Genomic DNA, 25969 nt, shown 5'->3' on the forward strand with positions numbered 1-25969 from the left:
ATCTGCTGATTTGGCTTGTCAGCCAAAAGATTCGTTGCCCCTAGCAACCACAAATAGAGGTCATTTCTGTCAACTCTGAAATGTGCAAAACCATGCAGTATGATAATGATGTTTACAATGATGTTGTTCCGTCTCCAGGTTTTTTGCCCCAATCCAAAGCTTATGTGAATCCTATTATAGGTAGGATCGCACACTACATTAAAGCAGTAAAAAAATCTGTTCTTGTTCCTGAACTCCACCCATATGGAGATTATCTGGATACTGGCCTGTTTGAACCTCCATTTGCCTCATAGGACATTGGGGCCTTGATGGAGGAATTTGATTTTGATTGGAAAGCCTTTTGCGATTTTTACATCGCAAAAAGTGAAGATGTCTTGAATGATTGTCTCAATTGCGTGTACACTTTGATAGATTCTGATGAGTGTGACAGGTGTTTTGTGGATCCGGTGTTGTATGTGTGGCAGACGATTTTGGATGAGTTGCACACACACCAATCTATTGATTCCAATAAAGAGACATCATTGTCGGATGATTGTTCCTGCCTTTCTGGGGTAAAGCATGTGAGTCTTGACATTGTGCGTTCTGAAATGAATGGGTGTACCACTGTGGTTGATTCCTGTGCGGATCCTGAAAGATTCTCTCCTGACTGTGTGCAGTTTGAATCTATGCAATCTAATGCCTGTTTCTCGGATGTTCCTGCAGATTGTGATCAGCATGAATGTGCCAGTTTTCTCAAGGATGTGTGGGACCCCTTGTCATTTAGAGACAGATCTTTAAGATCTTCCATCTGTGATTCTGCTATGGGGAAAATTCCTAAATTATGCAGCATCAAAGGGAAAATTAATGTCTAAAGTTTTTCCTGATGTTGTCGCTATTTCTACTGCTAATGCGTCTTTGTCTCTCCCTGTTCACACCTGTGAGGGCCTGTCGCCTGATGACAGTTGCTCCAGTATTTCTGTCCTAAACGCCTTGCAGTCTGCTCCGCAGATCACGGAGATTTGTGCCGTGGAAGCATCAGTTTCACAACCTAAAGCGATCTTGGATTCGCAAATTTTGCGTTCTGTCTCCTCGGATTCAACATCGTTAGTCGAGTCTAAGAGTGAGACAGCACTTTGGTTTTGCGAATCTGACTCTGAAGCATCTTTGCTGGGTCCAGAGAAGGTTTCTCTGAGCCTGCCCTGTACGATGAATAACAATATGATGTCCAATCACACTGACATTTGGGAGTCCCTTTCTTGCTTTGAAGAAAGTTCTGACTCTCCACCCTGTACTCTGGATGAGTCAATATTGCCTTGTACAATATCTCCTGCAGTGCCCCTAGATGCTCGTCTAGGTATTGCTGCTATTCTCACCTGTTTTTCTGCAGTTTTGGAGTTGCAAGCTAGTTTGACTGCTACGCAGAATTCTGGGTGCAGTAAGATTAAAGTTGGGGAGTCAGTGTGTGTTCTAGTAAATATTCCTGTACATTCCGCTCACAGGCGCGGAGCTAGGGGGGGTCGGGGTAGGACAAGTGCCCCGGGGCGCCTGGTCCCCAAGGGCGCCCTCCGCCTGGCTGAGCTGCGGGTTTTTTTATTTGTTTTTTTTTTTTTTGGCGGCGGAGGGGAGCAGCGCAGAGAAGAGAGAGAGCTGTGCGGACGGTGGGGAAGGGGGGCCATATCCCCCCTCCTTCCCTCACCTTAGGTGCTCTCTCCCTCCCTCGCTGTCCCCTCCAATGTCCGGGTGGCTCTTGGCTGGCAGCGGCGGGCGGAACTCACCTCCGTCTCGCTCCAGCGCCGGGCGGAAGTTCGGGTGCGCAGCCGCTGCTCTGGTCTGGACCAGACCAGAGTAGTGGCAGATCCATCCAGCGCTGCGACGAGACGGAGGTAAGTTCCGCCCGCCGCTGCCAGCCACCCGGACATTGGAGGGGACAGCGAGGAAGGGAGAGCAGCTCTTCTCTGCGCTGCTCCCCTCCTGCTGGGGAGGGGGACACCTGACCTGGCTACCTACTCTGGGCACATATACACATGACTGCTGAATTTGTCTTGTTGGGGGCCTCATGGTTACTGAATTTGTCTTGTTGGGGGCCTCATGATTTGTTGGGGGCCTCAAGATCGCTGAATTTGTCTTGTTAGGGGCCTCATGATTGCTGAATTTGTCTTGTTAGGGGCCTCATGATTGCTGAATTTGTCTTGTTGGGGGCCTCAGGATTGCTAAATTTGTCTTGTTGGGGGCCTCATGATTGCTGAGTTGGTCATGTTGGGGGCCTCATGTTTACTCATGATTGCGGAATTTGTCTTGATGGGGGGGGGGGGCTCATGATTGCTGAATTTGTCTTGGAACATGCTGGAAGGTACATACTGAGGGAGGGTGGGTGAGCGTGAGCCTGCTAACCTCCATGTACATTTGAAGGGGCGTGACCAAATGTGGAGCACCCATAACCACACCCACATTTGGTCACGACCCTTCACCTTACGGGGCGCATTAATAGTCTTTGTCCCCGGGCGCTGAAAACCCTAGCTACGCCTCTGTCCGCTCATGATGATGAAATCCAGTCTCAGTTTATGGTGGAACCTTCCCTGGGACATCTGCCCTGTCCACAAAATAAAGTTCCAGTTTTGCCCTTTAACATGGATAGTTCAGAATCCTTCTCAGAAAACTTGAAAAATGATGTTACTGAGGTCTTGTCTGATGTCCTGGAGACCTCCGAGTTCCTCCCAAAGGGTGCAGAACTTGTAGGAGATGTCTCCTGCCCCCCAAGTCCTTCTGAGGTGTTGCCCACTTCAGTAGGCATTGCTGTTGTGCTGACTACCTTTGCAGCTCTGATGGAGCTTCACGCATGTGTAGTCAATGATGATATTGCTGTCACAGAAATTTCTGAATTTGAGTCCGAGTCTTCTTTTGAAAGACCAGTGCCTGTGGCCCCTACTCGTGATGAATTTATGCCCGGTCCTGGTTTTGGTTTTCTCGTATCGGACTCTGAGGTTGGCAGTTCCCCAACATGTCCTGAGGTTCCTCCTGTGCTGGTGTACCCCAGTGTGCTCTGTGACCCAGAAAGCCCAAGTGTGCCTCGGTTACCAGCATACTCAGATGCTTCCTCAGTGGAGACATGCTCTGATATGGCCTGCCTGGTCGCATGCCCAGAAGTGGTCCCGGAAAGTCCTGATCTTGATGGGTGTCTGGGTAATTCTGAATCCAGAATAATCATTGGTTCCATAGCGGTTCTCCATGTGAGCCTGGTGAGCATTCTGGCCTCTTGGGATCTCTGCAGAGCTCCAAAGGGTTTTGGGAGATTCCGGGAGAGATTTTGCTTGATACCCTGGATAGGATCAACAGTGGCTTTTGTTTTAAAAGAGACACTTCGAACAGGTATTGTGGCAGGTATGGTGTCTTCAGACGCTCCTTGGAAGGTGGTGGGTATGGTCTGGAGGGTGTCGATGGCTTCTTCTCTGGCATTCACAGTCCTGATGGGTGTTACACTGAGACTTGTAGTGCTGATGGGCATGTTTGGGTGGCTTCTGCTTCCGATGAGGTCGGTTTTGGGTGCACTGACTCTGGAATTGGACCTTGTCGGGCTGTCCCGACCTTCATGAGTCTTCAGTTAGAGTCTTTTGCTAATAGCAGTTTTGAGGGTCGTCTGGAATTCGACCCTAGAGGGGGGGGGGGGGGGTACTGTAATGATCTGCTCAGCTGCCTGTGCAGGCAGGCTGCTTTTTGACCATTGTTCAGGTCTGCATTCTGCAGATCTCTGGAAGAGGGACCTTTTGTCAGTTTTTCAGCTTGCTGCTGCTGAAGAATTTGCGTACGTTTGTCAGGCAAATTGCCTAGCCACATCCCTTGTAGGCTTGCTCTATATATACCATGTGATATCACAGACCTTGGCTGGTCATAAGGGTTAGTTCCTGTGAAACACTCTGGAGAGTGTCAGCCTTGCTCATTGTTTGAAGATTAGCTTAGAGTAATTCCTGGAACTGCACTAGGCAGGTTTCCCTAGTGCAGTTAGGATTGCATTATTTGTATTGCCTGTTCTGTCTGTCTGTGGGGTGCTACCAGAGCAGCGGTTGTTACTGGTAGGCCCTTCTGTTCTATTGTTACTATACTTGGATTGCACTCGCTCTGGCGGAAAGAGCAGTGGATCGTATCTCTTACGTATTCCTGTTTTCGTGCTCTGTGCTCCTTCTCAATGTGCTCGTGTCTCTGTGCTCCTTCTCAATCGCCTCTCTTGCGATTGCGTTTCTTCCCTTCGTACAATTCCTGTCTGGCGTGTGTGGTAGGGCAGAGGAGCTGTTCCTCTGCACTCCACAGCTCCACCTGCCGACAGGAATTTCCCTCTACAGGTGCATTGCACCTTCTGCTGGGTTTCCTCAAATTATATGCTTGTGGAGGATTTCCGCAGTGCCAGCACACACCTTGTGCGCTGATCACGGAGAGAATTCCACAATCGTTACAATACCTTACATGCTGCTGGGACTTTGCTATATTTTCTATATTGCACGCTTAGATAATTTCTTTGTTTGACTTTTTTGTTCTGCTTTAACCAGTTCACATCCTAACTACAGTATAATCACGTCGTTGTAAGTGGCCCATGAAAGCCACACGACGTGATTAGAAGTCACTTCACTTTAATGAGCACAGCATGCGTGCTGGCACGCACCTGGGCTCACTTACCCCCTCCCTCTAACTACACTAACTAAGGATTCCCTCCCGGGGGTCCGATCCTCCCACTCCCCGCTCGATCCCTTTTATTTGAGCATCTCCCCCCCCCCTTCTTCCCCCATGCTGCAATGCAGGATTAGCATGAAAACAACATACCTCACCTCGTTCCAGCGTGCGATCAGCCTCCCCTCCGTGCATTACCGCTGCCTGTGTCATTATGCCGAACGGATCGGGTCCCGGCTTGATGACGTCATCAAGCCCGGGACCCGATCCGTTCGGCATTAAGACACACTAGAGGCACCCCTAACATGACTACCAGTGTTCAGCGGCACTTAATTTGGCCTGAGGAAGTGGGTGAACGTCCACGAAACGCATTGCCTGTGCTTTTGTTCTAATAAATCATCTTATGTGAATTTGTCGTCATTGAGGTTCATTTTATTGTTTTTAGTATATTTTATCCCCATTGGGCGCCTCTTCCCTCTTTACCGTGTCTCACTCCCCCCCCCCCCTTCTTCTCCAAGTAAGGGGAGTTCCTTAAGCCTGACCCCAAGTGGAATCGCCACCTACGGGTGATCAGTGTACATGTGACTTTTTCCAAACAGAGCGACCACCTCCAGGATTCCTGGAAAAACCCGAGTGGATTCGGAGTTATGTCTCCACCTGTCTGAAGCAGTCGGTTGCCCCTTGTGCAACCTACCTTTGTGAGTATTCTTGATCTATTTTTTTTTATACATTCATTAACTATCGTGACATACTGCACCATTTGGGCTCCTGTTGTCTGTGTTTTTTCTTTTTAGCGTTTCACACTTTACTTTTCACCATCATCCGTGTGTGTCTGCCCCCAACCCAATCCCCCTCCCCTCCACCTTTGCACAAAGCATGAAAAAGGTAGAGGGGATGTGGATGATGCACAAAAAAAGATTGGAAATCGTTAAAGGATAAGTGTAGCTTTAGTTTTTGCTGTATGGCTACAGACAACTTAAAAACACTCCATTAAAAAGTCAACGTAAACTTATTCTGGATTATTGTAGAATAACGCTCCTCTGTGACTCCCGGGCTCATATATCCAGTGATGGAACTGGACAACGTGAGAGGATTGGCAAATGGTGCTGGAATAATTTCACAATCAAAAAAAGAATACTTCCAGTACAAAGTGCTTATTCCTGTGTGTTCAGGAGAATGCATGCAATCCAATCTTCCCCTACTCATCTGTGGGTTACCCCAGGCTGGACATGCTGTATATGTCCATACTTATTGTACTTATTGGGCACAATCAAGCCGTGACGTGAATCAAGGCCACTATAGCTCATTAACTGCCAGTTATTTTCCTAATTGCATACATTTCCGCCAATACCACCTTCCCATGTATCAGTTTTTAATATTTAAATGTTTTTTGTTGTTGCTGTTTCTTTCACAGCTGTGAGTTTCGCATGTTCAGCAGTGTATCATGCAGGCAGTGGGTGTCAATGTGCTTCAAAGGTTTGCATTTTCAATCTGTTTAGTTAGTTAGGTATCAATTTAATTCCAAATTTTAATTAGAAATGCAAATGCTCGTCCCAAGAGCTTGTATGCCGCTGCAGACTTTGTCAATTTGGTGTAACCAGGCAACCACTGAGAGGGTCTGTTTACAGCAAACCTCAAAATAAATATATAAAGTGTCCTACAAAAAAAAAATAAAGAAAAGTGTGTGTGTGTGTGTGTATATGTATGTATGTATGTATGTATGTATGTATGTATGTATGTATAATTTTTTTTCGAAAACCATCCAGCTGCTTTGAAGTGCTTCAGCATTGGGGTTTCCATGGATAATAATAGTAAGAGAAAAGACGCTATAGTAGTGAGTCCTTCTGATCATCAGCCAGCAGCTGTATGTTTAACCTGTTCAGTGCAGCAGGCTATGCTTGTACATGTGTGACTGTGACAGTCTGTTCTCAGCCTCACTTAGGGCCTGATGCAGGAAAGTGCGGTAATATTGCACAGACATCTCACTGCAATATTACCCTTACTACCGGCACTGTGTATTGCAAGTTACACTAGCAGGACCATTGGTAAGGTAACGTGCACTACTAACTGTAAGGCTTGTTAATAACGTGTGTTACCATAGTAACGGTCACGCTAGTACAGTGATGGCTAACCTTGGCACTCCAGCTGTGAAAAAACTACAAATCCCATCATGCCTCTGCCTCCCCGAGTTATGCATAGAGCTGTCAGAATATTGCAATGCCTCATGGGACTTGTAGTTCCACCACAGCTGGAGTGCCAAGGTTGGCCATCACTGCGCTAGTAGAATTCCACGAGTTCAGCGGTGTAGCAATAGGGGATGCAGAGGCTGCAACCACACCGGGCCCTTCATTTATCTTATTAGCATTTTATTGGTGCTTTGCTGGTAATGAACCTCTATATGTGCATTGAATATTGTTAATTCTTAGTGTAACATAGTGCATACAATCAAAAATCAATTCTTTATTTTTATCTGGTAAACCAGTAATGAGGATGCTAACCAGAAAATCCAAAAGCTAAAATCACTATTACATTTCTTGTTGTTAAATGATCATTCCCCAGTTTACCTGACTCTTATTTGGTACACACATTTGGTACGCACAAATGAAGTTGCAGGGCATGCTGGGTTGTCCTTTTTTGCTTATCCACTTTCTCCTCAGACTAAACTAATGCAGCCTGATTGGCTCAAGCCTCTTTCCCTCTTGTTTTCCCCTCCCACACCTCTGTTCCTCTCTGGCCAATATTTATCATGCTGAGACAATGCGCTAACTATAGTGGAGGGCAGGCAATGCATACACAATCAGGCAGAGGAGAGTAAGGGAGGAAATGACATCAGGATTGGCTTCAAAATAGCTAGTTAAAATGGGAAATGCTAAGAAGGATTTCCCCTTTTTTTACTGTAGAAAGAAATCACTAAAATAAAAATGTGGACAGTGCAATACATATTTTATGTAAGTAGAGCAAGTATTTATTTACTTACATATGTGTTTTTCTTCTGAGATAGTATGGCTCACAGCTCCTCTTTAACAAGCTATTTTCTTACTCTGATTACTCCTCTTACACTGCAGCTGCCCTCGGTATGTTTTGGAGCGCCATATCAATAGTGCTTGAGGCCCCATGTAAAATTTGCATCGGGGCCCCAAGTTACGCCACTACGCGAGTCGCACTAATAGTGTACATTGCGGTACACTATGCCGGTAGTAAGGGGTAATATTACTGTGTGATAGCTGTGCACAGCAATATTACCACACTTTCCCGAATTGGGCCTCTAGACGCTTTCCAACTGACTGGACAACAGTCTAAAGCACCTGCATAAGGGTAGCCACAGTGGGATAAGTTAAAAGACAACTGAATTGAAAGGGATATGGAGACTGCCATACTTTTTTTCCAATAATGCACATCTCCTGGCTGCCCTGCTAATCTTCTGCCTCAAGTATTTTTAGCCATCGTCCCTGAACAAGCATGCAGATCGGATGTGTGTCCAAAGCTTGACTGAATTTGCCAAATGCTTGTTTCAGGTAGGCGATATAGACACTACTGATGCATTAAACTCATTAGTTCACTTATTTGCGCTTCACGTTGTGCATGTGAAGTGCAAATAAGTGAACTGACCCTGTCCAGTTATTTGGGTGCTGAAGTATGCTGACCGGTGAATTTGAATTCGGGATGTTGAAATTCGAAGTCCGAATACCAACACTATTTTCACATACAATAACACATAAATGTTCCCAAAGAAATACATTTGATGAGACAACATCTTTGTGGACACAATTTGGTTCCCTGTCTGTCTTAGTGGAACATACATAGGGCCTGATTCACAAAGCTTTTCTGTTACGTTATCTCACCTTATTTACTCACAATTTATCTCTCCTTAAATTACTTAACTCAAGATTTACCTCTCCTTATCTAACTTTAACCCATGGTTTAGCTCTCTTTATTTGACATAACTCATGGTTTCGCCCCCCCTCCTTATTTGACATAACTCATGGTTGATCTCTCCTTATCTATCTCATGAATTATCTCTCCGTATTTGTTTATCTCATGCATTAGCACTCCTTACAGTTAAAATGAAAGATAAGTAACCTTTGTGAATCAACCCCGAGGCGTTCGTTTGATGTACGTAAATACTGATGTTAAAAAACTTAATGCTAATAATTTTGATTCATAGTGACAATATTGGTTTACAAATTGGCCAACCACTGTTTGGATTTTTTTTTTTTTTAACATTATGTTTATATCTCTACTGGGTATTTTGTTCACTGTTAATACCTTTTTATTATACTGTAATTTATTACTGTCTTTACCATAAGATGTTTTTACAAATAAAATTAAGTGTTCTTCAGCTGTTCATTTGTATAATTTAAATGTTAATAAACATTGATTAAAGAACAAATTCACAGAGGAAATGTGTGAATCTAAAGGAATATTTGGCCCATAGTGTCAGCCTGTATGTTGCTCTGATATGTAAGAGTACAATAGATCCTTTGATCACATTGCAGTACTCACCCATAGCTGCTTCCACGGACACTCACACGCACCAGCGTCAGGATTTTCTGAAGCCGTAGTAAGATGCAGGTTTGACCAGAACAGAGGCGAGAATCTAGAAAGAGATGACAACTCTAAATATATCTGTTCAGAAGTACTTTATCATAAATTTCTTTGAGAAATTTATATTATTCACAGAAAAGTTAAACAAGGGGTCTGTCCATCTTGGGAAGAACAAAAGGGTAAAATGTTAAGGATTTCTGTGATGATGATGACATTCATACGAATGCGACACCCAGGGCTGGATTACAGACCAGACACACTTGCTATAGGGTTTAATTCACTAGGGGGAGAGGGAAAGGAGGGCACATCTGACTATATGAGGAGGGAGAAAGGAGCTCACATCTTCTGTGTATGACCTCAAACTGTGCCTGGATTACTCTCTTATGTACTGTTTGGTTCTGGTGGTCTATTACCTACTCTTCCTTCAGCTCCAATACTTAGCACCATCAAAGGCCTGGGTGTAACCCACAAGTGTCGAACGCCAGGTCTGGAGAGCCAGATCTATGCCAGAGTTTAGGATGGACTGACAAAGAGAGGAATGTGTTCTACCTGATGGACCACACCTTTCCTGCTTCAGACCCATCAATGAATTTGAGCTGTGTCAAAAATGTGTAAGGACCTCGGCCCTCGTAGGACCGATATGACATCCCTGGTGTAACCATAGTGTTGCTTCCTCACCTCCTGTTCAAGCGGGGAGACACCACATAAGATGAAGACGGTGGAGTTAGATTGGGGCATTGGAGCCGATCTGTGGGCGATAGTTTGCCAGACCTTACAGGCCCTCAATCAAACGTTAACTCTTCATTTTATTTTCCTGTTTGTGTCATTAGTTTTATTTTGAAGTCCAGGTCCAGTCAGGCCTAAAGCTGGCCATTCACTATTCAGTTAACACACAATTTGGTTTTCAATCTTCATGTGATCAATATATGATTTATTTTACTACCAACTAAAGACCAACATTGAAGAACAATCTTTTGATTGATTTTACCCTTGTTTAAAACCACTAACTGTGCACCACAAGAAAATTTGTGACACATCTGAACATATTGAGAACACGCATAACAAAAGGCAAAGTAAACACGTAAAGGCCAGAATACCATTAAATAATTATTTTGGAACTTCTGGAAATCCAATAGTAAAAAAGGTATGAGACAGAATGACTTTTATCTTATATTTTTATTTACAACATAAAGACGAACAGTAACATTCATAATGAACTACTGGCTTGAGAAGGAGGGAATGAGCACATTTAAGGACATTCATTAAACATATAACAAGGACCCTGTTCAGTGGTCCTAGTAATTTCCTGAGACATGCTAGGATAATCCCATTATTGCTGAGTGCTAGTTTCTTACAATATTCAAGCTGTCCTAATCACCGTAATTACATATGACACTAATTTCCCAGTATTAGACATACTTTCAGCATGATTGCAAGTAGCAGGCTCACAGCTATCTGTTATACATCCAGATTTTAGGATTACCTTCTGCATCACATTAATAACAGACTAATGAACACCGAGATTCAACTAAACAATGAGAACATAAACAAATCAAACAGGTACAGAGCCAGTAAAAGCCGGAACTATTTACATAGTTAGGTCAAAAATAGACATTTATCCATGGAACCCAACTAGAAAAAAACCAAACATAAAATAAATAAGCATTAGGTAGCTTTCTCTCCTGCGCTCTCACATATTCAGTTGATCCAGGGGAAGGCAAAAGAAAAAAGTCTCTACTGTATGATGCCAGGAGAACAGCACCTCAGGTGTGTGAATCCTGGCCACAAGCCGGTGCCAAGTCTCGGCCGGACTGCCCTGGAAACGTCCACTTTTCAAATAACGAGACGGCACACCACTGCCTGCAAATCAATTGCTGTGTATTGCGGAACAAGTACACCAGCGAAAAAAAAGGCAAAAAAACCCTTACGAGACTTGGCCCAATTAACTTTCATGGTGACAAAATTTGTTCCCGATTCCAGGTGGCAGTCAGATCAAATCCCTGGATCAAATTTGCTGGGAATGGATTGCTTTCCTTCAATGCAAGGAAAGCATCCAAACTTCTTTTAAATGACAAATTTGTTGTCAATAAGAATTTGATTTTGCTTTTCCATTTAACATTATTATTCAACTGCAAAGGGGGTTTCAAAAGCACCAATAGCTTGTTGTGGGAGGCTGGGAGCAGCCTTAAAAGTGGGTGCAATTATAAGCTAAAAGAAATTACTGTGATAGACCCATGTTTAGCCCCCTTTCCATTGGCCTCCATTGTATATCCTTCACTAAAGTGCCCCAATTATAGCTTACAGAACCTAATGGCAGAACATCAGGTCTCCTTAGCCTATTACCGTCTCTTCTGGGTGAGCTTTCTAGCTCTCATCACAGACTTTCTAGATTTTTAGTCTTTTTCTACGTTTTTGTAAATGATTGCCTGCAGATATATTGGAGGGGTTGTCCCTTCAGCTAATTCCTAAGTGTTGTTTTAAATATGGGTGTTTTTTTTTTTTTTTTTTGCCCTGTGACCGTTTTGATTATTTGTCTTATGTGTACACCAGCCTTTTCCTGTATGTGTGGTAGTTTGATTGTAAATGTTTGGTTGTTTTCTATCTCTTTTTTGTGTGTGTATGAATGTTGTTTTGGTGATGTCTAGTATTATGGTGTTGGTTATTGTTTTCTGTTGCGTATTGTGAGGTGGGTGATTCTATGTCATTTAGTCATGTCTTGTTGTTTGAATTGGTGGTATGTTTGAGTTTTCTTCTGCTCAGGTCTACATAATAAAGAAATATTGTATTATAATATGATGATTAGATTTGTCTTGGACGTAAAAGTCCTGTGATTATTTACACTTATGTTATTCTTGTATATATAGAATTGACTGTTTATTTTCTTGTTCTTTGAATTGATATGATTTTTGTGGTCAATTGATCACTTTTAATTTTATTTATTTGTATTATATATTGTAAATAATATTTTTATAATAAATCTACAGAACCTGATGGCCATTTGCCTTCCACTTAATGGTACTGATCAATATGCATGCCGTTCTATAGTCTACTAATTACTACATACATGCCACTAGAATTTACCAATTACTACCAACCACTAAAATCTACCAATGCTTGCCTGCTGCTAAAATCAGAGCATGCTTGCTGATAAAATCAGTCAGTACTATGGATGGTCAATGATATGCAAATATGATATGCAAATATGATATGCAAATATTGTATTTGCAAATTTATGCAAATTGTATGCAAATATATGCAGCTTGAAAACAGACCAATTTATTTAAACCTGGGTGGGATTTGATTGGTCCATTTTTAAGCTACATATATTTGCATAAATTTACATAAATTTGCATAAATGTGGAAGTATTTACATATCGTTGATCACCCCTAGTCACTACCTGTTTGTTTCTAGAATCTATTGACCATTACAAGCCTACCACTGGAACGTATACCTAACGACCTGTCTCTAGAATCTTACGATCATTACTTGCCTGCTGCCGCAATCAGAGGTCACTACCTGCTTGCCTTGTCACTAGACTCTATTGATCTTGATCCAGAACCAGATTATGCACAAGGCAGCCTAGACAGGGGAAGGGGGGAGGGGGGGGGGTGGATGTGTGTGTTGGGAACAGAACTGCTGCCTTGTTTGGTGCCCCATTTTGTCTTCTGTCACAAAGTCACTAGCATTTGCCGATAACTCGATAGCTACCTACCTGCCTGCTACTAGACTAAGACTATCACTAGCTGCCTGTCACCAGTATTATTTGCTTGTGATTTATATTAATATCGCTGCTTACCAATTGTCACCTTGAAGAAAATCAGCATGTCAGGTTTTCATTTAGATTGTAGCTTCACTAGTGTGAGCCACATGCAGTAAGCATATATGCTGCATACATGAGTTAGAACACTTGACATATGAAGATGTTCAGGGTCAAAGTTTCATAATATAATAAAGGCAATAGATCAATGCAACAGCAAATCAAGTAGCACTTTTCCAAAATAAGGTAAGCAATGACAATAATCAGATCGCACTTTTGTATCATGCATATTTTTTTGCAGGTGTGTGAATCTGGTTAAGTCACAGGGTCAGCACAACAGCCAGACGGCAGCCAATAGTAAAGGGAAGTGTACATGTCGCTCTCGCTTTGTCTCTTAAAGCTGGTCTATACTGAGATAAATAATGTCACAATAAGTCTCCTTTAACACAGATGTTGGGTGTTAACAGGTCTGTTCTAACTATTTTTTCAGAGGCATCTAAACTTTTAATTGTAACCACTTCCCATCACAGTCCATACTATAAAGATGAACTGCAAGCAACCATTAGCAAAAAGCCAACAGTGCGTCTTTTGTTTAGGCTGAAGCATTATAGAAATAGTTCTGTTTAAAGTAAACTGATGTGGTTTCATGGTGGCTCTGTCTGTTCTTAGTGTGCATTGGCTCACATGATAGAGACCAGCTACGTGCCAGAAAGTTATGCTATATTGCACCACTGTGTTTATAAGTGACCCTCATGGTATTTGAACAGATGAAATGCTTGGAATGTTTTGCAGAATAAAGGCAAAACTTGCTATCCATTACACTTTAGCACATGGAATGTGGAGAACAATGGAATTATGCTTTTGTGTGGCTATTGTACGTGTCTAGGGCGATGAACAGTACAATAATAAGGGGTGGATACCAGCTTGGCTTTCAGTGTAAAGAAAAAAAATTCACTGTGATCCTTAGAAAAGTATAGTCAGTTAAAGGGGACTTCTCACGTACACAGTGGGCCTGAGTCACTAATGATTTGAATTGAATCTGCAGTCTCAAAACCTATTTTTCAGTTTATGCGGTGTGGAATGGCAGTCCTGGATAGTGCACAGCTGGTCGCTTTAGTAGGGGTGTAGCAGTGCACTTTTTTCCACTTTGGTTATGAGTTTAATGTGAACCAGAGACGAAGCACCCTCATGTATTTTACCATATATATCAGTGGGAACATTAGAGAAAACACCTACCCTGCTTATAGCGGAGTCTGTCTTCTCTGATGTCTTTTCAAGCCCAAGCCTGCCCCCTTCTGGCGCTGCTATAATGACTTGGCTATAATGATTCCTGAGCAAAGCCAGACTGAATGCTCAGTCAGGAATTTTATCAGGGCTGATAAGCAGGATGAGCAGTGAAGGATGAAACAGCAGGGTAGGTGTTTTCTCCAATGTTCCCACTGATATCTCTCTCTCTCTCTCTCTCTCTCTCTCTCTCTCTCTCTCTCTCTCTCTCTCTCTCTCTCTCTCTCTCTCTCTATCTCTCTCTCTCTATCTCTATCTCTCTATCTCTCTATCTCTCTATCTCTCTATCTCTCTATCTATCTCTATCTCTATCTCTATCTCTATCTCTATCTCTATCTCTATCTCTATCTCTATCTCTATCTCTATCTCTATCTCTATCTCTATCTCTATCTCTATATATATATATATATATATATATATATATATATATATATATATATATATCTATATATAGATATATATAGATATATATAGATATATATAGATATATATAGATATATATAGATATATAGATATATATATATATATATATATATCTATATATAGATATATAGATATATATATATATATATCTATATATAGATATATATGTGTGTGTATATCTATCTATAACTATATATATCTATATCTCTATCTATCTATCTATCTATATATATATATATATATATGGTAAAATACATAAGGGTGCTTCATCTCTGGTTCACTTTAAAGAGAATCTGTACTCTAAAATTCTTACAATAAAAAGCATACCATTCTATTCATTATGTTCTCCTGGGCCCCTCTATGCTGTTTCTGCCACTCCCTGCTGCAATCCTGGCTTGTAATTGCCAGTTTTATGCAGTGTTTACAAACAAAAGACATGGCATGTGATGGGCTGAGAGGAGCACAGTCTGTGACTCATACAGGGCCTGCAGGGGGTGTGGAGAGGGTGTGTATAGCTTCTATCCTATCACAAACAGGGCTGCACATTCCTGCCTGAGCCCAACAAAGCCGTCAGAGGAAAGAAGATTAGATTATATAACAGAGATAATACAGCCACTGTGCAACTAGAAAAGGCTGCAGTAATCCAGACCACATTAGAAAAGGTAAAGGAACTTATAGATAGAAGTAAGGCTGAAAACTTTGTTAGTCTCTTTAAATACATCTCAGATAAAAGTTGAAGCAAATAATCTGCTTGAGAGATCCTCAAAATCCCAAAAAATGTCTTTGAACTTCTAAAGCAAAACAGGTGTTTGCCTTCAAAAAAGAAAAGGTACAGTATTTGCAATTATTCAGGTTGGAGTTAACTTTGAGATGACCCACAGTTTATCACAGTTGAATATGCAAATCGTCTCTGCACTGTGGGACACCTCAAAGCTCACTCCAACCTGAATAATCACAAATACATTGTGCTTTAAGAAGGCAAACTTCCGTTTGCATAGCATTTTAGTAAGGCGTCTTTTTGATGTCTTTCAGCCCCTTACACACTCCTAGGAGTTCTAGTTCACCATGAGCTTGCTGGGCAATCTGTAACTTCTAAATCTCCATTCACTAATTTTCCTGATCTTTTCTTGTAAATGAATGACACAATATTCATTACAAACATATTGACAGTAGCACCTACCATAATTAACAAATATCTGAAAAGCAAAACAGGAAGGTTGGGGAACCCCCATCTATAAATGTCACTTCCAGAGATGTGAATCCTCCCTCTTTCATCTTTGAAGAGATGTGCCAACAGTAATTAAATAGGAGCAACAATTAGAAGGAATAGAGAGAACATCCAGTATGACATTAAAGAGGAACTGTAACGACAAAACGGCCCCTGGGGGGTACTTACCTCGGGTGGGGGAAGCCTCAGGATCCTAATGAGGCTTCCCACGCCGTCCTGCGTCCCTCGGGGGTCTCGCTGTAGCCCTCCGTACAGCCGTGACGCAATATTTACCTTCCTGGCTCCTGCGCAGGCGCTCTGATGGCTGTCGGCGACAAAATAGGCGGAAATTATCCGATCGCCGTCGGGTCTGCTCTACTGCGCAGGCGCAAGTTTCCGGCGCCTGCGCAGTAGAGCGGTCCCGACGGAGATCGGGTATTTCCGTCTATTTCCGTGCCGAAAGTCGCCACAGCGCCCCCGCTGGAGCCAGCAAAGGTAAATATTGAAGCTACAGTCGGCTCTGTCGCCGACTGTTCGGTGGGCTGCAGCGAGACCCCCGTGGGACAGAGGACGGCGTGGGAAGCCTCATTAGGATCCGGAGGCTTCCCCCACCCGAGGTGAGTACCCCCCAGGGGAGGTTTTTGTTGTTACAGAGTCTCTTTAAAGTGGCTTGGCAATGTACATAGACATTAGAGCCGTTGGCAGTAAAAGTCACATTTTAAGGCTATGGAGTTTAGACAATTCCGACAAAACAGATACAGAAAAAAAAAAAAAAAACAATAATCAATAACTGCTAACCTCTAAAGTAGACCTTTTAAAGAGAACCTAAACTGAGGCTATGGATTTTTCCTTTTAAAAGAATACCAGTTGCCTGACTCTGCTGCTGAGCCTCTGCCTCTAATACTTTTAGCCACAGCCCCTGAATAAGAATGCAGATCAGGTGCTCTGACTGAAGTCAGACTGGATTAGCTGCATGCTTGTTTCAGGTGTGTGATTCAGCCACTACTGCAGCCAAAGAGATCAGCTGGGCTGCCAGGCAACTGGTATTGTTTAAATGGAAACATCCATATCCCTCTCAGTTTAGGTTCCCTTTAAATACATTAGCGTTTCCATATTCTAACCAACTAGACAAGGTCACTATGAACCTTTCCACAGCATCATTGCCTGAGGCCATAAGTTCCTCAAATGTGATTGTTGTTCTGACAGCCATCAGGGCGTGTCTAAATAGTCCCTTTTTAGTTTTTGATGTTTGGCAGCATTGAGAACAAGGCCATATCAGGGGAACTAGCAAGGGTAGAGTGGATAATTTGTTGGTAAACCTTTCATTAAGCCATTTCAGGATCAACTATTTAAGTGCAGGCCATCTAGAAAACTGGACCCTGGGATTGTGAGTGCCATAATATTTTATGAGCTCATTGGCCAGATTAAAAGACTAGTGTAAGCTGCATTTGTTTGGTGTTATCAGGGCCAGATTTATCATAAGGCACTGTAGGCACGTGCCTACAGGTGCCGTTTATGGAAAGGTGCCCCCCCTCCAAGTCCCTCCCTCCTTCCTTATGCAGAGTCCTGAGCAGAGTGTAAATAAGGTTACTTACCCAGCTCTCTGCATTGCACTGGTGAGATCTCCATTCAGTCAGGGGCAACTTAAAGGGGTTCTGTGGGGGTTTCTGAGGAGAAAAACTGCCACTTACCTTGGGCGTCTATCACCCCCCTGCAGCGGTAATGTCCCACGTTGTCCTGCTCCCATCCGCCGTTCCCCGCAGCCCAGCACCGGGTTATTATTCGTCTGTCACACAGACGAATAATGCGCGTTGCTGCGCCTCCGCTCGCGTCATCTGAGGCTTACTGCGCAGGCGCAGTACAACGGAGCCTTGTACTGCGCTTGCGCAGTAAGCTTCTGATGACGCAGGCGGAAGCGAGCGGGTGCGCGGCCACTGTAGCGCAGCCGCAGTTGGATCCCATGCCGCGCTAGACCGGGGCCGGCGGCGGAGAACGGCAGATAGGACGTCGCCGTGGGACATTACCGCTGCAGGGGGCTGATAGACGCCCAAGGTAAGTGTCTGTTTTCCTCCTCAGAAACCCCTAACGGAACTCCTTTAATACTAAGGGGCACCTGTAGCTACCTATGACAGGCAAGGGAAGTAAGGGAGGAGTGACAGCTGGGACCGCCAGCATACTTGTGGTGCGGTTTGGCGGAAGTATGTATGTTCATGGAGGGCAAAGTCTAGGGTGCCAGGACATCTGTGCCTATAGGCTCCTGTGATGTAAATTTAGGCTTAAGTGTTATTGAGTAGCAGACAACCAACCATTCAATTCTTGGGTTGAATTAATCCAAAATGCTCTACGGTGCTCAGAAATAGGTCTTTAGCAGTTCCCAATGCTGAATGCTTAACAAAGGAATGTTAGTGGTGGTTGAGACAAAAAGCTGGGATGCTGTAGTGACTACTGTGACACCTAGCTGTGTGAAAGAGTGAAAGAAGCTAAGGGTGGGAAATAATTATATTTATACAATTCTCATTTGGCTTGATGTTCTCAGGATCCTATTTGTTCTAAATATGAACAAGTACCCACGAGCGCTCCAATGCATTGTACAGTTGTGATTACTAGGCCTTCACTAATATCAGCTACTTCCTTATGTGTGAAACAGGCCAAGGCTGCAGTGCTTCATGGCAAATAACGGATATATACACTACAGTCATGACATTAAATATTGGAGCCTTTGCTATTATGTCAGAAAACGCGCCACGTCTCCCAGAAAATTGTTGCAATTACAAATGCTTTGGTAGTGTCGTGTTAATTTTGTTGGTTTTTTTTTGGCACTGGAAGAACACAAGAGGAAAAAAATTTGACATGTTCCACACGAAACATCAAAAATGACCTGGACAAAAATTACATCCTCAACTTAGAGACCCTGTAACGAAAAAACCCCTTCTGGGGGCGATCGAGTTTGGCTATTTGCGCCTTGACCCGAACAGAGAGTCACTGGTGCAGCTGCGCAGGATCGCGGTAGGTAAATATTTACCTTGCCGCTGTTTGGGGGGCTGCAGTGCTGGATTGCCGGGACACCAAAGGACTGGGGAAGCCTCATTAGGATCCAGAGGCTTCCCCCTCCCGAGGTAAGTATCCCCCAGAAGGGTTTTTTCATTAGATTTTCTTTCAAGGACAACTGAAGTGAGAATATGGAGGCTGCCATATTTATTTCCTTTCAAACAATACCAGTTGCCTAGCAGTCCTGCTGGTCTATTTGGCTGCAGTAATGTCTGAATAAACCCAGAAACAAGCATGCAGCTAATCTTGTAAGATCTGACCATAATGTCAGAAACACCTGATTTGCATATGCTTGTGCAGGTTCTACAGCTAAGGCCCCATTCACAATTACAATGCAAAACGCTAGCGATTAGCGCTAGGGTTTGCGCTGGTGATTTTTACACAATAAATCCGTAACTTTCACTGGACATTTTAGAGCCCATTCACACTTGCAAACACAAAACACCAGCGCTTAGTGTTTTGCGCTGGTGATTTTTCCGCAATTAACGCGGAAAAATCACTGTAAACTTTTTGCGTTTTCTGAGCGATCACAATTTTTTTTAAACCAAAAACAAATGTCTCTATTTTAACTGGTGGCAAGTGGGGATTTCCATTTTACCTGTGCAGTGCTGCGTAATATGTTGTCATTTTATACAATATATATAATACAATAAATAATTGCCTGCCTCTAATTTGTAATTTAATACACCTGAAGTAGTTAATAAAGGCACATCACATGCTTGAAATACAGTTATTTCAGTTAATACAGTTAATTCTGTTAAGGTGCCAATAATTTTGCCTAGGCCATTTTTGATATTTTGTTTGCAATTTCTAAACTGTTTTTTTGTGGTGGTTTTCCATTGCCAGAATAAAGAATAAATGGGACAATACCAAAGCATTTGTAATTGCAACAGGTTCCTAAGAATAGTACATTTAGGTTCCTAAGAATAGTACATTTTCTGACAAATGCAAGGGTGCCAGAATTTTTGGCTATGTATGCGGGGTACTTGTAGATTAGCCTGTCAACCTAATAGCTAATTGGCTAATATCTGATTTGACGACAGCTGCTAACAGTGAAGATCTAGTGTTAAGTGTCTGTTAAGCCCAATCTACACGATACGATTCTTTGTACGATTTGATTACGATTCTATTTACGATCCGATTTAAATCTGTCATGTCCGATTGGGATTCGATTCAATTCGATTTTCCATTGCAAAACAAAGGCAAATCGAATTAAATTGAATCCCGAATCTACACAATACGATTAGCATGCTTGTTCAGGGCCTATGACTACAAGTATAGAGGCAGAGGATCAGCAGCATATCCAGGCAACTGGCATTTTTTTTTATAATATGTAAACCTCCATATCCCTCCTCTCAGGTGTACGTTAACTAGGGTACCGTATCTCCAAGCATCTATTTAACAACTGAGTAAGGTTGAATCATGCCCAGAAGCTAAATGAGGGCTGCCAAGAAGGGGTTTTGTTACCCTCAATTTGCACTTTAGTGGAGGGAGGGTTTTGCCACATTCAGCACTGGGAGAGTAAGGGTTAAGTCCTCACCCCCTCCATTGCGATTATTTAGGTGCGAGAAGAAAAAAAGGGAAAGGAAGGGGAGGTCCAGGAATCGCCTTCCTTGGGCATCACATGGGCAAGCTGTTGTATCCACCCACCACACCATTTTTTTTAATGGTTATTTAGGATTCCGAGTTTTGGGTCTAGTTCTCAGGAGGGACTGTAGAAGTTTGTAATCTGAGTTTTGTCATTGCATCTGAGTGGGGGAGGGCCTGTGGAGCGAACATGTGGAAACTAGCGCAGGAGATTTGGGTGCAGCTGGCGCCACCATAGGCCGTAATAGGAATTACGGCTATAGCAGGCACAGGGAGTAACTTCGCTGAAGTTACTTTTAAAACCTAATAATTCGGCTGCCAGCAAATGCTGGAAGCCAAATTCTGTCATTCCCCACTATCCATGGTGGACTGGAGGGGGAATAGTATTTAATACGGCCGGGACTTGTTGTGGCAGCAGGATCAGCCATCTACCGGATGAATCCTGCGCCCAAGTCTCCAGCGCCGTTATCTCTCGTACGCCTGTGGAGGTCATACAATGGTCAGTTTATTGCATGGTTATAACTGGAAAATTGATTCCTTTATTGATCGGGAGCAGTTTGGATATGTACATATGATCTGCTCTTGATGGGAACTCCTCAGGCAAGTTTGAGGTATACAGTACATAGTCTGGGACCATTTTGTGTTTTGCACAGCTGTCCCTGAGGCGGTATCCGCATCTGCTGGCCAGTTAGCTGCATGCATTGATTTATTGTTTATGGACCTCCGGAGCTCCTCCCCTAAAGTTCCTAGTTGCTTTAAAAACTCTTCTCTTGTTGTCTGTGAGTTAGTTATTTTGTTAATTTGTAATTTTGTTTTGGTTATTTAAAGTGAACCCGAGGAGAAAATAAACTGATGAGAGAAATATTTATCCTCCTACTCCAAAAAATTACTTAAAGTGTCTCATGGCTTTCTTTATATTTATACATTTACACAGTAGATTGAATGTTTTACTGTCTGTAATCAATGGTCTATTAAGTGTCCCAGAGTTAGAAAAAGGTCAATAGTTCATGTATTTTATCTCTCCCTTCCTTCAGAAGTTGTATTCAGCAGAAAAACTTTTATGGCTGTGATTTGCCTATCAGTGAGGTTAATGATATTCCCTACAAGGTAGTGAGGAGACAGAACCTGTCCCTTCCATGCCTAAAAATTAACTCTTTCAGGCAGCAAAATAAAACCAGTAAAGCAGAATGTCATGCTGGCTGACATACAGATAGAGCAAACCTTATAATACTACTACTACTACTACTACAACTACAACTACAACTACTACTACTACTACAACTACTACTTTTACAACTACAACTACTTTTACAACTACAACTACTTTTACAACTACAACTACTTTTACAACTACAACTACTTTTACAACTACAACTACTTTTACAACTACATCTACATCTCGTTATAGTAAACTCTGATCAAGTAAACCTCTGTACAGTATATAGTAAATACAGTTCTCAGGTCCCAGCAAATGCGTCTGTATAAATATACAATGTATGACCAATTCTGAGATAGTAACTTGTTCTGATATAGTTAACTACTTTTTCTGGTCCCTTGGAGTTTACTATAAAGGGACTCTACATTATTATTATTAGGATTATGCACATTTTTTGCTGTTGCACTGTGCAATAAATACCAATATATACGATTTTCAAACAATACAAAATGTGGTGTAGGGGATCATATGTACAGACAAACACACTTAATAAAATGTACATATATATATATAGGTCATTGTAAAACACAATAAGAGAGTCAATACGAGCCTGCAGTTTAAGGGCTGAACAAGAGATGCAAAAATTGTGTCTTGCCTTAAATTTGGCATGATAAAGAATGATATGCTGTATTTTTATGATATATTTGGATTATAAGGTTGCAAATAAAGATTAAAGCTTCTGAATGGCAATTCTGGGGGGGCTCTATACATTTTTTTTCTATGTCACGATCACTTACAGTAGATAGAGGAAAATAGATGTACGTTTTGGATTAGTCCACCTCCGCAAGGAAGATTCTCAGGATTTCCTTCATGTACAAAATCATTCGGTAGATGAGTGCCACAGTCCAAGTGCTAGTAATGGCACGTGAGTAGGAAGGCTTGCCGGCATCTTTCATAAAGTGCTTTTGTAAAGAATAAAGCAAATATTGTGGATCACACATGGAGAGATGGACCAGTCTAAAACCTTTCAGATTTTTACAACTTACTGTAAGTTAACAGAAACATAGAAAAAAGTAATTTATAGAGGGATTTTACCCCGAACCAATGTACTTTTTATGTATGCATACACATAGATTTTAAATGTATTTTTTTTTGTAGGGGTCTTTAAGAGTATATTCTGGAAATTATGTTGTACTTAGTGTTGGGCGAACATCTAGATGTTCGGGTTCGGGCCGAACAGGCCGAACATGGCCGCGATGTTCGGGTGTTCGAGCCAAACTCCGAACATAATGGAAGTCAATGGGGACCCGAACTTTCGTGCTTTGTAAAGCCTCCTTACATGCTACATACCCCAAATTTACAGGGTATGTGCACCTTGGGAGTGGGTACAAGAGGAAAAAAATTTAGCAAAAAGAGCTTATAGTTTTTGAGAAAATCGATTTTAAAGTTTCAAAGGGAAAACTGTCTTTTAAATGCGGGAAATGTCTGTTTTCTTTGCACAGGTAACATGCTTTTTGTCGGCATGCAGTCATAAATGTAATACAGATAAGAGGTTCCAGGAAAAGGGACCGGTAACGCTAACCCAGCAGCAGCACACGTGATGGAACAGGAGGAGGGCGGCGCAGGAGGAGAAGGCCACGCTTTGAGACACAACAACCCAGGCTTTGCATGAGGACAAGAAGCGTGCGGATAGCAATTTGCATTTTGTCGCCATGCAGTCATAAATGTAATACAGATGAGAGGTTCAATAACCAATAAACAGTAATTGGTGTTGTCCAGAATGCGCACAATGCGTGGGTCGCGTTCAATGCAGTCCTAGGCCGAAGAGGTCATAGCCTAGGGTCACAAAAACCTATTTATTTGGGCAATTTCAATGGTGGCGAGTCTGACGTACATAAATCGCAGCAATGGCCGTTAGCAATGTCTGAATCTCACGAAATGTCTCATGCAGGTAGAAGACATATTGTTAGACTTGGGCTCCAAAGATGGGTTCCCTACATCTCTGCAAACCAGAGTTACAGGGCTCCAAATTTGGTAAAATCCCCCATAGGCTTTCATTGGGCCTCCTATTTACAGTTCCAAAATCTCACATCTTTTTAAAGGGCAATTGCTCAGCAGTGGCAAAACTCACCAGTCATGATCCCCCTAAGAGTCCCTACAATGCTAGAAAATTTGGTACTGCTGAGTAGTGTTGGGCGAACAGTGTTCGCCACTGTTCGGGTTCTGCAGAACATCACCCTGTTCGGGTGATGTTCGAGTTCGGCCGAACACCTGATGGTGTTCGGCCTTTTAAGTTCGGGTTCGCCCCGAACTTCTGTATGCCCCCGAACAGGGCCGAACAGGGCCCCTGTTCGGGCGAACAGGGCCCTGTTCGGCCGAACAGGCCGCAATACGGCCCCCCTATGGGGTCGCAGGCATAAGGGGGGAGCATGCCCCGATCGCGGGGGGGGTCGGAAATTCCCCCCACCCCCTCCGCTAGCGCTCCCCCCTCTGCCCGCTTCCCCATAAAAAAAGTTTAAATCAAGTTCAATAGTAGTGTACCTGGGCTGGTGGCATTGGCTGGCAGTGGAGTGAGGAGGAGGAGGAGTCCGAGTAGCAGAGTGACGTTGAGGCCGGGCAGCGGGCGGTTCAGCGCTAGTACCCTTGTGGTACTTCCGCCCTTTCTCTGACCTCACGTCCTCTGCATACGAGGGTACGCATCACGCGTACCCTCGTATGCGTCATCACGCAGAGGACGTGAGGTCAGAGAAAGGGCGGAAGTACCACAAGGGTACTAGCGCTGAACCGCCCGCTGCCCGGCCTCAACGTCACTCTGCTATTCGGACTCCTCCTCCTCCTCACTCCACTGCCAGCCAATGCCACCAGCCCAGGTACTATTGAACTTGATTTAAACTTTTTGTATGGGGAAGCAGGCAGAGGGGGGAGCGCTAGCGGAGGGGGTGGGGGGAATTTCCGACCCCCCCCCGCGACCGGGGCATGCTCCCCCCTTATGCCTGCGACCCCATAGGGCCCCCAAAATGGGCATGTTCGGGGGTCCCATTGACTCCCATTGAGTTCGGCGTTCGGGCCGAACATGCCGAACATCTGGCCCATGTTCGGCCTGTTCGGCCCGAACCCGAACATCCAGGTGTTCGCCCAACACTACTGCTGAGCCATTGCCCTTTGAAAAGATGTGAGATTTTGGAAAGTGAAATAGGGAGGCAATGAAAGCCTATGGGGGATTTTACCAATTTTGCACCCCTGTAACTCTGGTTTGCAGAGATGTAGGGACCCCATCTTTGGAATCCAAGTCTAACAATATGTCTTCTACCTGCATGAGACATTTCGTGAAATTCAGACGTTGCTAACGGTCATGGCTGAGATTTATGTACGTCAGCATAACTACCATTGAAATTGCCCAAATAAACAGGTTTTTGTGACCCTAGGCTATGACCTCTTTGGCCTAGGGGCCCGAAACTCACCAGTCATGTTCCCCCTAAGGGTCCCTACAATGCTAGAAAATTTGCCACTGCTGAGCAATTGCCCTTTGAAAAGATGTGAGATTTTGGAACTGTAAATAGGAGGCCCAATGAAAGCCTATGGGGGATTTTACCAAATTTGGAGCCCTGTAACTCTGGTTTGCAGAGATGTAGGGAACCCATCTTTGGAGCCCAAGTCTAACAATATGTCTTCTACCTGCATGAGACATTTCGTGAGATTCAGACGTTGCTAACGGCCATTGCTGCGATTTATGTACGTCAGACTCGCCACCATTGAAATTGCCCAAATAAACAGGTTTTTGTGACCCTAGGCTATGACCTCTTCGGCCTAGGACTGCATTGAACGCGACCCACGCATTGTGCGCATTCTGGACAACACCAATTACTGTTTATTGTTTATTGAACCTCTCATCTGTATTACATTTATGACTGCATGGCGACAAAATGCAAATTGCTATCCGCACGCTTCTTGTCCTCATGCAAGGCCTGGGTTGTTGTCTCAAAGCGTGGCCTTCTCCTCCTGCGCCGCCCTACTCCTGTTCCATTACGTGTGCTGCTGCTGGGTTAGCGTTACCGGTCCCTTTTCCTGGAACCTCTTATCTGTATTACATTTATGACTGCATGCCGACAAAAAGCATGTTACCTGTGCAAAGAAAACAGACCTTTCCCGCATTTAAAAGACAGTTTTCCCTTTGAAACTTTAAAATCGATTTTCTCAAAAACTATAAGCTCTTTTTGCTAAATTTTTTTTCCTCTTGTACCCACTCCCAAGGTGCACATACCCTGTAAATTTGGGGTATGTAGCATGAAAGGAGGCTTTACAATGCACGAAAGTCCCCATTGACTT

At 43.2% G+C, this 25969-nt stretch overlaps 1 protein-coding gene across 1 annotated transcript in view; it reads right to left on the reverse strand.

Annotated features, from left to right (window-relative positions):
- The window catches only part of RASGEF1A (RasGEF domain family member 1A), a 588936-nt gene that overhangs the window by 294520 nt on the left and 268447 nt on the right, over positions 1–25969 (reverse strand). The window contains exon 3 of the mRNA XM_068255490.1: positions 9139–9232. The gene's annotated coding sequence lies outside the window, so the exon portion shown is untranslated. The remainder of the gene's footprint in view (positions 1–9138; positions 9233–25969) is intronic.

The sequence above is a fragment of the Hyperolius riggenbachi genome, chromosome 10, assembly GCF_040937935.1.
Source record: "Hyperolius riggenbachi isolate aHypRig1 chromosome 10, aHypRig1.pri, whole genome shotgun sequence".
NCBI lineage: Eukaryota > Metazoa > Chordata > Amphibia > Anura > Hyperoliidae > Hyperolius > Hyperolius riggenbachi.